Source organism: Schistocerca gregaria, chromosome 3 (genome assembly GCF_023897955.1).
Source record: "Schistocerca gregaria isolate iqSchGreg1 chromosome 3, iqSchGreg1.2, whole genome shotgun sequence".
Taxonomy (NCBI): Eukaryota; Metazoa; Arthropoda; class Insecta; order Orthoptera; family Acrididae; genus Schistocerca; species Schistocerca gregaria.
This window is the reverse complement of record NC_064922.1, coordinates 535,949,282-535,963,807: the sequence shown is the minus strand read 5'-3', so window position 1 is coordinate 535,963,807 and position 14,526 is coordinate 535,949,282.

Sequence of the window (14,526 nt, the reverse complement as noted above, 5' to 3'; positions counted from 1 at the left end):
TGTAAGAACTGTCCGGTAAGGTCTAGAGGCAACAGTTTGAGTCTGGGTTCAAGCTACTGGAACCAACCAACATTCGGATATTTGTTCTTGCTCCAGGCTGCAGAGCAAGAAGCAGCAAATCACTTCAACAGTGCTGAAGACATTCAATTATTACTTACTGAGCTGTCCACATTACAATAACAAATGCGCTAGCGATTGTGAAAATTACAGCACTAAAAATATATATCTTAATAAATTGAACTTTGTAACTCATATTGGTTACATGAAGGTACACAAATGAGTAGGAGTACATAACATGACCTGTGGCTCTGACATTGCAGGATTGTGTGAAAGCCACACGTGCTACAATCAGGCGCACTAAATGTAGCGCGCTGTCAAAGAAAGTCTCGGCTTCCTCACAGCTTAAGCTCCGTCTACACGGTTTTTTGTGCGACCTCAGAATGCATATTTAGCAGCATATGGATGGACGTGACATGGAAATTGCTGAACTATTACATGACAGGCATTTTCTATGGGCACCCATCTTCCCTGCATATTCCTCGTCACGTCGAGTCTGGTATTGTACTGATAAACTAGACGAATTGTCTGAAGGAACAGGAGTACCAGAGACTCTAACATCTTTCTGTATCGGTCTCTGTTCAACCTTCCTCCAATAGGTAGGAGTCGGGATCGCATTATGCGTCCAATGGCCTCCCAAAGCAACCCACCTGACAGTAGCGTTTCTGACAGTACTGAAAGTTTCGTGTGCTTGTTCTTTGTTTAGGGGGGGGGGGGGGCAGTGTGCTCTTGACCTGCGTTATGATATGACGTTGCTGCACAAATGTCTAAATACTGCCATATCGTAAGCCAAATTATCATGAAACAACTCCCAGTAGCCGTCCGCTGTGGCCGAGCGGTTCTAGGCGCTTCAGTCCGGAACCGTGGTGCTGCTACGGTTGCAGGTTCGAATCCTACCTCGGGCATGGATGTGTGTGATGTCCTTAGGTTAGTTAGGTTTAATTAGCTCTAAGTCCAGGGGACTGATGACATCAGATGTTAAGTCCCATAGCGCTTAGAGCCATTCTCATTCTCAACTCACAGTAAACTTATAATCGTGGGGAAATAGACACAACTCTCCATAGACAATAAGCAAATCTATAATCATACCAGATGGGTGCATGCAATGCTTGCTACCTGCAATAAATAATAAATAACTGGTCGTTGAGTCTGGCCACTATGCACACCAATAACACTGCCACAGTGGGACCAACAAAGTTAGGTGTACGACAGGTTATATTTATTTTTTGTGAGTCGCCTAACCATGGATACGTCGAAGGACAATTAAATTATCTTGAAATTTAAGCCAAGTGTGCTTATTACAGATTTTTATTTGTTCTAATTGATGGTTGCTATTCATAAGAAGTTGACAGAAAGCAAAGTTCTCTAAAATCTCAACGCCAGCTCTGTGAGGAGGTATCAAGTTACATGGAAGGCTGGGTAGACAAAGCGCAGCAAGATATCCTCAGCTAGGCAGTTTGTGAATTCAGTGTTAATGAGAAAAAATCACAAATTAAACGTCAAATCGTCAACTCAAGATTCTTACTGGAACAAATTCGTAGAGATGTGCTCCGAATATGCATCCCACTACCGCGGATTGGCACACTTACTTTTCCCCAAAATGAGCAGACTGCATGGAGAACACATACCAGGACATTCTTATCTCTCAAGTCATGAATTCAAAGTTAACGAGATAAAATCACAAATTAAAACTCAAATCGGCAACTCAGGCTGCATAGCAGAACAAGAAAGTAACCAGTTGCTCAGAATATGGATCACACTACTACGGACTGCTGCACTTCCATTTCCCCAAAATCAGCAAAGCGAGCATCCATCATCACCAGACGTCAGCCAGTACACGAATAGCTACGAATCTCAGATATCCCTCCTCAACTCTCTATCTTTCAAAAAAATTATACATGTAGGGGATGACTCAATATTGTTGCCGATGTGACAGACGAGAACGTCACTTATTTCACCGAAAAAAACTCCCATTAATAAACATGAGGTTAATACTGGCCTGGAGCCATGTCTTCTCGGCTGGTTGGTTTCTTCGCGCCAAGCATGGTGGCACAGCAAAACATTCTTCACTTAGAGCTTTTTCGCCCCAGTAACATTTCCAAAAAGAAGGCCACGGTGCCACAGCCATATATGTCTTATTTTTAAATCCAAATATCTTTGATGAAAGAGATGTGGATCCCACAAAATAGCTTAGTTGAATATGATGATTAAATGAAAGCAAAGAAGCTCGTAAGCTTTAGCTAAGAAAGGAGAAGTACAGTTTTACAGAATCATAAATAACAACTGGGTTACACTTTTTAGAAGAAATTGATGTGATTAAGAAAAGGAAGAAATTTACTAATAATACACAGTATACTAGAGATTTAATACTGTCTGACAAATATTCTGAAAATTCTACGAATTCAGTTTTGTCTTGCAATGACGTCGCACTTTTGGCCCCATATTATGGTCACTAGAAGGCATGGTAACACGCCTAGGATCATCAGCAATCTCACCCCAGAAGCTGGACTGCATACTGGGTGCCACTTTTCACACTTCCTTTCAAACCTCATCAAGTGCACCCCTGATTGTGTGGCGAGAGGTGGGACATTAGGTCTATGTGTTCAATGATGAGAGTAGATCCGGACCTGACATCAGTAGCTATCGCTTGGAAGTTCAGTGTTGAAAGGACATCGACAAGCTATGGTGTGCGTTAGGTGACGACACACAGTACGGGCTCCTGGCACCATAATATGGAGAGACATAGTCGACATGCAGGTTACACCTGTAACCAGCATGTTGATGAAAAACTGGACAACGCAGTACGAATACGAAACAGCAATCGACCCTTTCTGTTTCAGTTCCTACAGCGTCAGGTATACGTAATTTGTTGCGCATGCAATTCCCATGTTAGTAACGTCCTGTTCAGGTCGTCTGTTCACTACCGTGATCAGCAACAACCTCCAATGGGCATGTGTGATACGTGATGGGATAGTTACTGCTATTATAGGTAATAGCCCATAATCACTTTTAACAACAAACGGAATAACAGTCCCTTCCAATGCACATACGACCGTCTTTATGCATGTTTGCAGGGCTGCAGTGTAGCTAGAGGAGATTATACGAAGTATTGAAACTGTGCTCCAATACAATATGTAACATAGCAGAATGACGTTGCCATTACGATCACTTGTAATTGTGTGTTATTATTGTCGATACTGTTGTGATCTTCAGCTTGAAGACTGTTGTGATGTAACTCTCCACGCTAGTCCGCCCGGTGCAAGTCTCTTCATCTACTGCATTCTGTGTCCATATGACCCTCGTTTCTGTAGTCTATCCTTAATCTCGTCCATTACCAGATTAACGATTCCTTGATGTCTAGGTTTGTTTCATATCAACCGGACCCTTCATTCAGTTAAGCTGTGCCATAAATTTACTGTCTCCCAGATTCGATCATACCCTCTTAATTATCGCCCATGTTTCACTTCCATGCAAGGCTACACTCCAAATCATTACTTCCAGAAAAGACTTCCTACGTTGAAATTTGCACTGATCTGCCAGAATCTTTTACCATCAACCTGCTATCGATATAAACCCGTCCAGCTGATAGCAGCTTCATCTGGCGAGGAATTACTGATAGACACATACACGGTGTATGTAGTATCAGTGAGAGCGCTGTCTGAGTGTAGAATAGGGAAGGCGCATGATCTATCTGAGCTTGACCCAGCTCAGATTGTGATGGACCAGCACGAGCATTTCGGAAACTACACGAATTGTCCGGGGTTCGAGGAGTGCTGTTTGAGTGTCTTCAACACGTGATAAAACCAAGGTGAAACCAATCCAGACGTCGTGGAGTTGGGCGCCACTCCTCATTACAGATGTCGGACGTAGTAGGCTGAGCAGACTAGTAAGGACAGGGGGCGAACTGTGGCGGAACTAGCAGCAGACTTTAATCCTGGGCAGATCACAAGTGTATCTGAGCACTCCTGACGATGGGGCTCCGCAGTCGACCGCCCATGCTTGTCTCAATGATAACTCTACAACATCGGTAACAACGACTGAAATGGGGACGTGACCATCGGTACTGGACGTTGGCACAGTGGCAGATAGTTGCATGGTCTCATGAATCCCAATACCTTCTTCATCATGCCGAAGGGAGGGCGCGAATCCGCCGTCTTCTAGGGGAACAACTCCTTGACACCTGTACTGCGACACGGAGAGAAGCTGGCGGCGGCTTCATCCTGCTTTGGGGAACATTCGCGTGGGCATCCATGGGTCCAGTTGAGCTCGTGCAAGGCACCACGACGGCCAAAACTCGTACGCTGGTTTGCAGACAAAGTAGACCCCTTCATGACGGTCATTTTTCCCGACGGCAGTGGAATTTTCAACAAGTTAATGAACCATGTTACAAGGACAGAAATGTGATGAAGTGTTTCGAAGAACAGATTGAGGAGTTCAAGTTGATATGCTGGACACCTAACTCGACAGATCTGAACCCGATCGAACACCTGGGATGTGACTGAACGTGGCGTCAGAGCTCATGGCCCCCTCCCTTGAATTTACGGAAATTAGGTGACTTGTGTGCATAGATGTGGTGCCAACTACCTCCAGCTACCTACCCAGCACTTATTGCTTCTATGCCACGACACGTCGCCGCTGTTATCCGTGCTCAGGGCGCACATACCGGCTATTAGGTAGGTGGTCATAATGTTCTAGCTGATTATCTTCTATTAGAAGTCTGCACTTCATATCATCCCCAGTCATCATTAGTTATTCTGCTGCCCAAACGACAAAACTCATGCACTACTTTTAGTGTCTTATTTCGTAAACTAATCCCCTCGGTATCGACAGATATGATTCGTCTACGTTAGGTTGTTACTGCTTTAGTTTCGTTGCTATTCATCTTGTAACCACTTTTCACGACTCTACTCATTCAGTTCAACTAATACAAACTGTATGAAATCTGAATAATTCTTGAATGAATCTTTGTGCATGTGAAATCATCGAATCAAGGCACCTATTTATCACTTTCCACCGTTACAGGTGGTAAATCGAGTTGAAAATTTCATTTATCTGCACAGTTTCCTGAAGAATGAACTATTCGTCTTCGTAAGGATTTGTGCACGACAGAGACTGGTTGATTGCTGACGGTATTTCGTCAAAAGCTATTTCACTTTAGCGTCCGGACATAGCACGACAGTAGCGGCTACCTTCCCCTGCTACGCACCTCCCACTGACGTCTGACAGCCGCGTGTGGAGTGCGAGGTGGGCCGTCCGGTGTTCCGCACGCGCGAAGCGCCCGTCCTTGTTCACGCAGATAAAAGGCCCGAGAAAGCGACGCGCCGCAACACGGCGATAAATTCACTCGACGTCGTTTTCTCTTTGGGTTAGGCGTGCCGAGGAACCACCTGCTAGCTGTTTCATACGCCGCCACAAGTATGAGGAGAGTATTTTAGAACCAACCTGTGACAGCACGCCATAAAAAATTTGTATGAATAAGTAAATGCCCCCATCCCCCTTACCACCGCCGAATCTTCAAATAATCAAAGATATGATTACTTTAAAAATGAATTAAGCACCTATGTGAGAAAAGTTTAAAAATTTTGAAACTACCTTTAAAGTTTGTTGAATGTCGCTGAGTGTTCTCAGTGTCGAACACTGGATGAATACACACTGACGGAAAAAATGTCAAGGGCAAGAAGGACTTTTTGTGCGGCATAAACGAAAGTTGGTAGGCACATTTCTGTGTCTCAAAAATGATGTCTACTCAAATTTCGCGAACAAGAGTGGCGCTAGCAGCGCCACTATCAGGATGCAAATCAGGTTTGCATTAAAGACACGCTGTAACGTTCATGAACGTTAGTAAGCTTAGAAATTGGACGTGGTGAGCTCATGTTGGACAAGAATGCCTTTAAGGTGGCAAAGACGCCGTTCTCAACAGCTCACCGGGTTGGAACGAGGTCCTTAATTAGGGCTACGAGAAGCTGGATGTTCCTTCTGCGATATTGCAGAAAGACTTAGCAGGAATATACGTAGCTATTGTACAGGATTGATGGCAACGGTGGTCACGAGAATGTACGGTCGCAAGAAGATGGTGGTCTGGACGAACACAAGGCACTACTGAGAGGGAAGACCATACTGTTCGGCGTATGACTTTGGCACGTTGTAGTGCATCTGCAGTAGCAATCTGAGCAGTAGTTGGCGCCACAGTGACACAACGAACTGTTACAAATCGGTTACTTCAAGGACAGCTACGAGCCAGGCGCCCTACGGCGTGTTTTCCACTAACCCCAAACCACCGCTGTTTGCGACTTCAGTGGTGCCAACCGAGAGTAGGGTGGGCAGGGTGGAGATCTGTAGTGTTTTCTGATGATAGTTGATTCTGTCTCGATGTCAGTGGCGGCCGTACTTGGTAAGAAGGAGGCAAATTGAGGGACTGCAACCAACCTGTGTGCTACACACAGTGGACCAACACCTGGAGTTAATGTGTGGGATGCGATTTTGTATGAGAGCAGGAGCACCTTGACAGCAAATCTGTACGTCGATATGCTGATCCGACCAGTTGTGCAGCCAACATGAACAACATTGCAGGGGATGTTTTCCAGCAAGATAACGCTCTCCCACATACCGCTGTTGTTACCTGTGGTGTGCGCGCTGTAAGACCTTCGGTACACACACCACCAGATTATTTAACTTGTCGCTCTAACGAAGTAGGCAAGTGTCAGAAATATGTCTCGTGCTCTTATTGTGGCGTGTTTATCTTCTGTCGTTAGGTCAGACGATAGAAATGCCACTTGCACGCTTAGAGTAGGAGATTGACAGTGACCAACTTTAAACAGAACTTGCTTAATTTTCACACACATTTATTAAAATAGTAACAAGCATGAACCTTACATAACTTGATTCTGGATGCTATTTACAATTGACAATCTGAAGTTCCTTTGGTCTTGGTACGTTAATCTTATTCTCACATATCTCTGATACTTGACAAAGTGTCTATACATTTATCTTCATGGCTATGTACAGGAATATGATAATCTGATTAGGCGCAGACTGAAACTTGACTATATACTGGTACAGACTAATGTAGACTGGTACAGACTGGTGCAGACAAATACAGACTGGTACAGACTAACGTAGACAATTGCAGACTGACTAATCGGAGGTCTGTACACTCGTTATAATACCTCGCGCATTCAGGTATCACTGTGCGAGTGTGATCCGAGAGGAGAAATGGTTCTACGTTAGCAGCAATCTCATTGGCTGCGTTACATATTAATACGCAGGTCGGCGGAAGCAGAATGTGGTCCGTCTCTAAGGCAGCGCCATGTTGTAGTGCGGAGATGGACGAGCGCTTCGCCTGTGCTGTTGTGCTTAGCAGGGCGCGCTCTAGTGGGAAAATTGTGTACGCGCTGACTACGCGGAACTATGTACACAACATAACCCAACATGCTCTGCAGACTGTCGACTAGTTGTCTTGGCCTGCTTGATTACCAGCTCTGTCTCCAATCGAGTACATTTGGTACATTATCGGACGACAGTTTTACCATATTCCACAAACAGCATTAACCATCCGTGTACTGACCTACCAAGTGGTACAGGCATCGAACTCACTCCCACAAACTAACATCCAGAACCTGTACAATACAGTGCATGCACATTTGCATGCTTTTGTTCAACATTCTGGTGCTTACACCGTTTATTATCATACCAGCATTTCAAATTTGCAATGGCTTATCTCGCGCTTACACTTACACTAACCTGTAATCTTGTCATGTTAATGACTTAAATATGTTACCTACAGAAATATATTCCCAAAATCACATTACTCTGCAATAACTATTTTTTCGTGTTGCGATTTTTTTTCCGTCAGTATATCCTGGGTAATTTGCGAGCCGCAAGTTACTTAATTTTAAACTCTTCGATTAATTACATGAAGTACTGAAAATAAATTATTATTGCCACTGGAAGATGTTAGATAGGCAACCTGCAACGAGACCTTGCACCGAGTTAGTCACTTAGTATGTAGGTAAAAAAAATTATAGGAAAATCCACAGTGCTTTGTCAGGGGTATTCCATTCGCAGAAACAGTTGAGTGATGTCGCGCAGTCGTCGAGTCGCTGGAATCTTAATCTTAGGAAGAAATAACGCACTTGTACGCGGGATAGTTATTATGTTTTCGTTATCATAATGGAAAATAAAGATACGTGATTCATTCTTTGTTTGTTTGCTGCTAAATGTGAGCCGCCCGTTGTGGACGAGCGGTTCTAGGCGCTTCAGTCTTGAACCGCGCGAACGCTACGGTCGCAGGTTCGAATCCTGCCTCGCGCATGGATGTTTGTGATGTCCTTAGGTTAGTTAGGTTTAAGTAATTCTGAGTTCAAGGGGACTGATGACCTCAGATGTTAACTCCTGTAGTGCTCAGAGCCATTTGAACCATTTGAGCTAAATGTGAGTAGTCCTTATAAACATTGACATCCTCAAGTCGTAATATCGTAGCAAAGCGTTAGAGGGGCAGAAACAAAATCGATAAGTCAATCGATGAAGTGGAATACTCCGAAAAAATTCATTTTCTCCATTTGAAGGAGAATAACTGTGAATCAATCAGCATTGGCTTGGTGAAAGTATATGTCAACAATGTACCGTCATACTCTGAGGTGACAAAAGTTGTGGGATGGCTCCCAGTATCGTGTCGGACCTCCTTTTGCCCGGAACAGTTAAGCAGCTGGACGTGGCATGAACTCAACAAGACCCTGGAATCCGGTCCATTCCATGAAAATACAGTCCACGCCGTTATGGAGCCACCACCAGCTTGCACAGTGCCTTGTTGACAACCTGGGTGCATGGCTTCGTGGGGATTGCGACACACCCGAACCCTGCCATCAGCTCTTACCAGCTGACATAGGGACTCATCTGACCAGGCCACGATTTTCCAGTCGTCCAAGGTCAAACAGAAGAGACGCCGTAGGCGATGTCTTGCTCTCAGGCCGCACTGCCCTAACGGCTACGTTTGCCGTACCTCCCACATTGATGTTTGAGGTTATTTCAACCAGAGTTGCTAGTTAGCACTGACAACTCTACGCAAAGGCCGCTGCTCACGGTCGTTAAGCGAAGGCTTTCGGCCACTGCATTACAAGTGGTGGGAGGTAATGCCTGAAGTGTGGTATTATCAGCACACTGTTGACACTGCTGTTCTCGGATTATTGAATTCCCTAACTATTTACGAAATGGAACGTCCCTTGCTTCTAGATCCAACTACAATTCCGCGTTAAAACTCTGTTAATTCCTGTCGTGCGGCCTTAATTACATTGGAGACCTCTTCACATGGATCACTTGAGTACAAATGAAAGTTCTGCCTATACACTACCCTTTTATACCTTGTGAAAGCGATACGACCATCATCTGTTAATGTGCATATCGGTATTCCATGACTTCACCTCAGCTTATAACATGGTGATGGGTGGCGCAGACGCTTCCAGCATGTTAAAAAAAATCTTAAACCAACGACCGACGCAATACAATGGAGGCGATAGTAATAAAAGTTAGAAGTGTTCATGGGTAAGTTCCCACCATGCCCGACATTTCGAATATGACAAACGCGGCAAATCGCCCATCGGCTTCCGCGACTGCTCGCAGCCATTCAAAGTGCTCTTCGAAAGGAGGCAGCAATGAAAATGTTGTACATGTATATCTTGACAATACAAATGACTTCTGTAGCCGCCTACATGAAAGAGAGTTGAATTTGTCGCAGAGACTCCTAAACCAAAGAGCAAAGCAAGCAATGTATCAACATGTTAATTCCATACCCAGGCTAGGACGTTGTCATCAAAGAAAAAGCTAAGGCCGAATGCTTTTTGGATCTGGAATGGTGTGGTGCTACATATTATGCTCTACGAGGCAAACCCTTACAAGAATACGCTACACCTAGAGGTGTTTCTGCCCCAGCTCATTCTGTGCGGGACAGTGACAAGTTGAGGTTCTTCGGGCTATAAAAATTTGCCTCACGTCCCACCGTATTTTCCTGACATGGCCCACAGACACTACTTCGTCTTTGGTCAGATGACGAATAGCAGCCACTTACAGAGTGGCGGCGAGGTAGTTTTCGAGGTGGAACGTTTCTCTGAACAGCCAAACCGTAGATTTCTATAATCAAAGCCTTCACCAAGTCACTCATCAATGGAAAAAATGTTACAGAAATTCATCGTGACTTGATACAAACTTGATAATCACCCTTCTTACTTGCCCTTGTATCCTATTTATAACTGTTATGGTACCAGAAGTTTCATAGTATCACAAAATATAGTACGGGATCTTTATTGCGGCCTTCTGAGAACACAAAATACACTGCGCAACACAATTGAAGGATCACTTTTTCGCAACATTGTAATTGCCCCCATTGCGTGGCGTAAGTTTGAAATTTGGCTCCAAGCTGCCTACGACCCTCCTCTGTAATGGCGCAAAAACATGGCGCCCTGCGACACAACCCTTGGCTCGGCTGCGCTTCAAACAGCAAGATCTCTCACTCCGTCTTTTGATGCCTCTGCGATGGAGGCCAGAAACACGACACGCAGCGTTGAAATCACACGGTTTCCTTATGGGTAGCCGAGGTAAGCATTTCTGACATACCGCCGCTTATAAACGGCGTTAATGAAACCACCCCTTTCCTTGGGGCATTGATTCCCACGCATTTCACTGTCGAAGACGACAGTTCCGAGTGCGATGAGGAGCAAGACGACGTTCTGGACAATCTTTGCATTGCTGTCACCCCATGGACGGTTTAATCCTATTCTGAGGAGATCGTGCGCCCACAACCCCACTAAATGTGATCGTACTCCTTTGGAGTGCAGTGCGACCACAATATCTGCTCTGGCGTACAGGCTGGAGGCACTAGGGGCCGTTCAAAATCATTCCACTAACTTTGAGCGCTATCCGAAGCAGCAAAGAGTGTTTATACTTTTTCAGCCCTCCTTCTTCTCACCCTTCTGTTGTGTGATCAGAGGGGTCCGACACATACATGAATAAAATGGCAAAGGGTCCATCCAAGGTCAGTCAATCCAACACTCTAGGTGCCGCGTGCTCACCTTTGTTGGGCACCTTATAAACGTTCCTGTATGGAGAGGACCTATGACGAAAGTCCTAGGAGCCTTCAGGCAGGCTATGCTGTGCCTGCTAGTAAGGGCAGCCGGAATCGGAGGTGTGTCGAAGGGGTTGCCTGTCTGAAAACGCCTAGAACTTCGACGCAGGTTATCTCGTACTCAGGTACATTTTCGAAGTGTTCAACAAAAACAGGCGAGTGACACCTAGGATTCTGCCGGTCTGAACGGCGGCGTGTCTGAATTGTTTTACTCGGCCACCGTTAAGAAAACCGTGTAACTTCAACACTGGGCATCACTACTCTGACTCCATTTGCAAAGGTCTCGAGATAAGGGATGAGATGTGGGCAAGAGGGTGAGGGGGGGGGGGGGGGGGGAGGCTGTGGTGTTTGGCATAATTGTGGTGAAATTTGGTGAGCTCTGGTCTTTTTTTCGTAAATGTCAACGCCTTGCTGTTTGAAGCATCGTCAAGCCCGAGGATGGCGTCCTGAGGCGCCATGCTTCTGCACCATTACAAACGAAGATGGATGGCAGCTTTGAGCCAAATTTTAAACTTATGCTTCGTAGTGGGAGGCAATAACGAGGTTTCGAAAAAGTGATCCTTTAAATTTGTTGCGCAGTGTAGTTGCATGTCGTCATTGTTGGATGTGGTTATCACAGCGACAGTAGTTTCAAATTCCTTGGGAACCACATCCTGTAATAACCCATACGTGAACGGTTTCCACCAGTGTCATAGACATGGATAGTCATATACGAATGGAACATACAAATAATGTCCGAAACTGAATGGTGGCGCTACAGACTTTCTCACTGGGGTCTTAGAGTGCCATGTATACTGTGAGTGTATGGGAAAGGTTTCAGTTTCAGTAATGCTTAGCGAGATAATGAACAACGAACTTGACAGAACTTCCGTGGCCCAGTGGAGACCAGAATGACAGCAAAGATCGTCAAGGGTTGCAAAAATCTTTCAGAGAAATCAGGAATCTTTTACTGGCAACCGTGTGAAGGAATTCTACATTACGCTTGTTACTTACATACTCCATTCATGACAAATACAATAAACGTTTTGATATGGAATCTATACTTCGAACAATAGTCACGCACTTTCACTAAGACTGTGTGAAATTTGCATCTGTCTCTGTGCAACAGTCAAACACTTTCACTAAGAGTATGTGCAATTTACAATATATAACTGATTACTTATTTCTGTCCAAGATTTGTCAAGTGTGTAGAACGAATTTTCAGGTAGAAACTACTTTTATCAGTGACCAGAATAGTTACTGTTTTTTGCGAACACTTAATTTCATCTGAGTCAGTTAATATGGAGCTGTTTGATTCTTTTATGATCCAGAGGTACATTCACTACAGGGTTGTGCAGATCGGTGTCCTTCTGGTTTGTGTTTGGAAGCTCAAATGAATTGTTGACAACTTGTAACAGAGCATAGCATTTTTGCGTGGCTGCAGTTAATATTTGCTACTCCTTAAGATGAAGCCTACAGGAGTGCAGGTGTGATCTTTTGCGTTAGTCTAATCGCTTTCTTTTTTACAATGAACACAGTGTCGTACGTCATCCTCGAGTATTAGCACGATGAACGTATGTGAAAATATGTAACAGATATACAGTTACTCTCCACCAACAGTACACAAAAAGATAATTTTTTAAACAAATCTCAATTTATTTAATGTACCACGTTTTTAAATCGGACTAAAAGTATAAAATAATTTCTCCTAGCCTCATACAGATTCCTAACCCCTTATAGGTAGTCCTGAAAATACTTGCAAGATTTAAAAAAAAAAAAAAAACGTGGGGCGCTTGCAATAGATAATAGTAAGAGGGTAAACTCTTCGTGCATCAGTTATGTATTGCATACGTCTATGGTTTTTTTTCTTAATCTTACAAGTGTTTCCATATACAGGGTGTTACAAAAAGGTACCGCCAAATTTTCAGGAAACATTCCTCACACACAAAGAAACAAAATATTTTATATGGACATGTGCCCGGAAACGCTTACTTTCCATGTTAGAGCTCATTTTATTACTTCTCTTCAAATAACACTAATCATGGAATGGAAACACACAGTAAGAGAACGTACCAGCGTGACTTCAAACACTTTGTTACAGGAAATGTTCAAAATGTCCTCCGTTAGCGAGGATACATGCATCCACCCTCCGTCGCATGGAATCCCTGATGCGCTGATGCAGCCCTGGAGAATGGCGTATTGTATCATAGCGGTCCACAATACGAGCACGAAGAGTCTCTGCATTTGGTACCGGGGTCGCGTAGACAAGAGCTTTCAAATGCCCCCATAAATGAAAGTCAAGACGGTTGAGGTCAGGAGAGCGTGGAGACCATAGAATTGGTCCGCCTCTACCAATCCATCGGTCACCGAATCTGTTGTTAAGAAGCGTACGAACACTTCGATTGAAATGTGCAGGAGCTCCATCGCGCATGAACTACATGTTGTGTCGTACTTGTAAAGGCACATGTTCTAGCAGCACAGGTAGAGTATCCCGTATGAAATCATGATAACGTGCTCCATTGAGCGTAGGTGGACGAAACTAAAATGAGCTCTAACATGGAAATTAAGCGTTTTCGGACACATGTCCACATAACATCTTTTCTTTACTTGTGTGTGAGGAATGTTTACTGAAAGTTTGGCCGTAACTTTTTGTAACACCCTGTACACTAAATATGACCAATTTTCAGGACTATCTATATGGGATTAGGAATCTTTATGGAGCTAGGAGAAATTTTTTGATACTTTTTAGCCCGATTTTAAAAAAGTTGGTAAAGTTAAAATAGAATTTTATTTAAACAATTGCATTTTTCAGTCGATTTCAAACATTTCGGTGAGATTACGACAGAGACATGTGGTAAATTTCAGGTTTATTTCAGTTTCGCTTCAACTAAGGCAACCATTATGTTACCATCTTGTACGTCTATCTCACTAGAGATTCATGAATGTAAAAATTGGAGAGCATTTCTTCACACAAGCCATTCGCGACTGGAACAGCGAAAAAGGGAAATGGCAGTGGTGCACAAAGTATCCTCCGCCAAACATCAGGCAAGAAAGTGTGTTAATATTGCAATGTCATCTATTTCTGAGCTATGTTGAAAGTTTCAAGTCGCTAGCTCATTGAGAAATAGCACTGGTAAGCAAAGTACTCTCCTCGACACAACAGACAAGAAACTAAGTTAATACTACATTGGCATCTAGTTCAGAGCTATGTTAAAAGTGTCAAGTCCCTAGCTCATTGGGAAGTTAATTTGAAATCAATAAAAAAAAATTGTACTAAACAGACAATCAAGAAAATGACCTAATAAGAAAGTTATTAAAAATTAACCGAATGTCGAATGTGAACGTATTAGCAGAGCCAGAATGTAAAAGGTCCACTT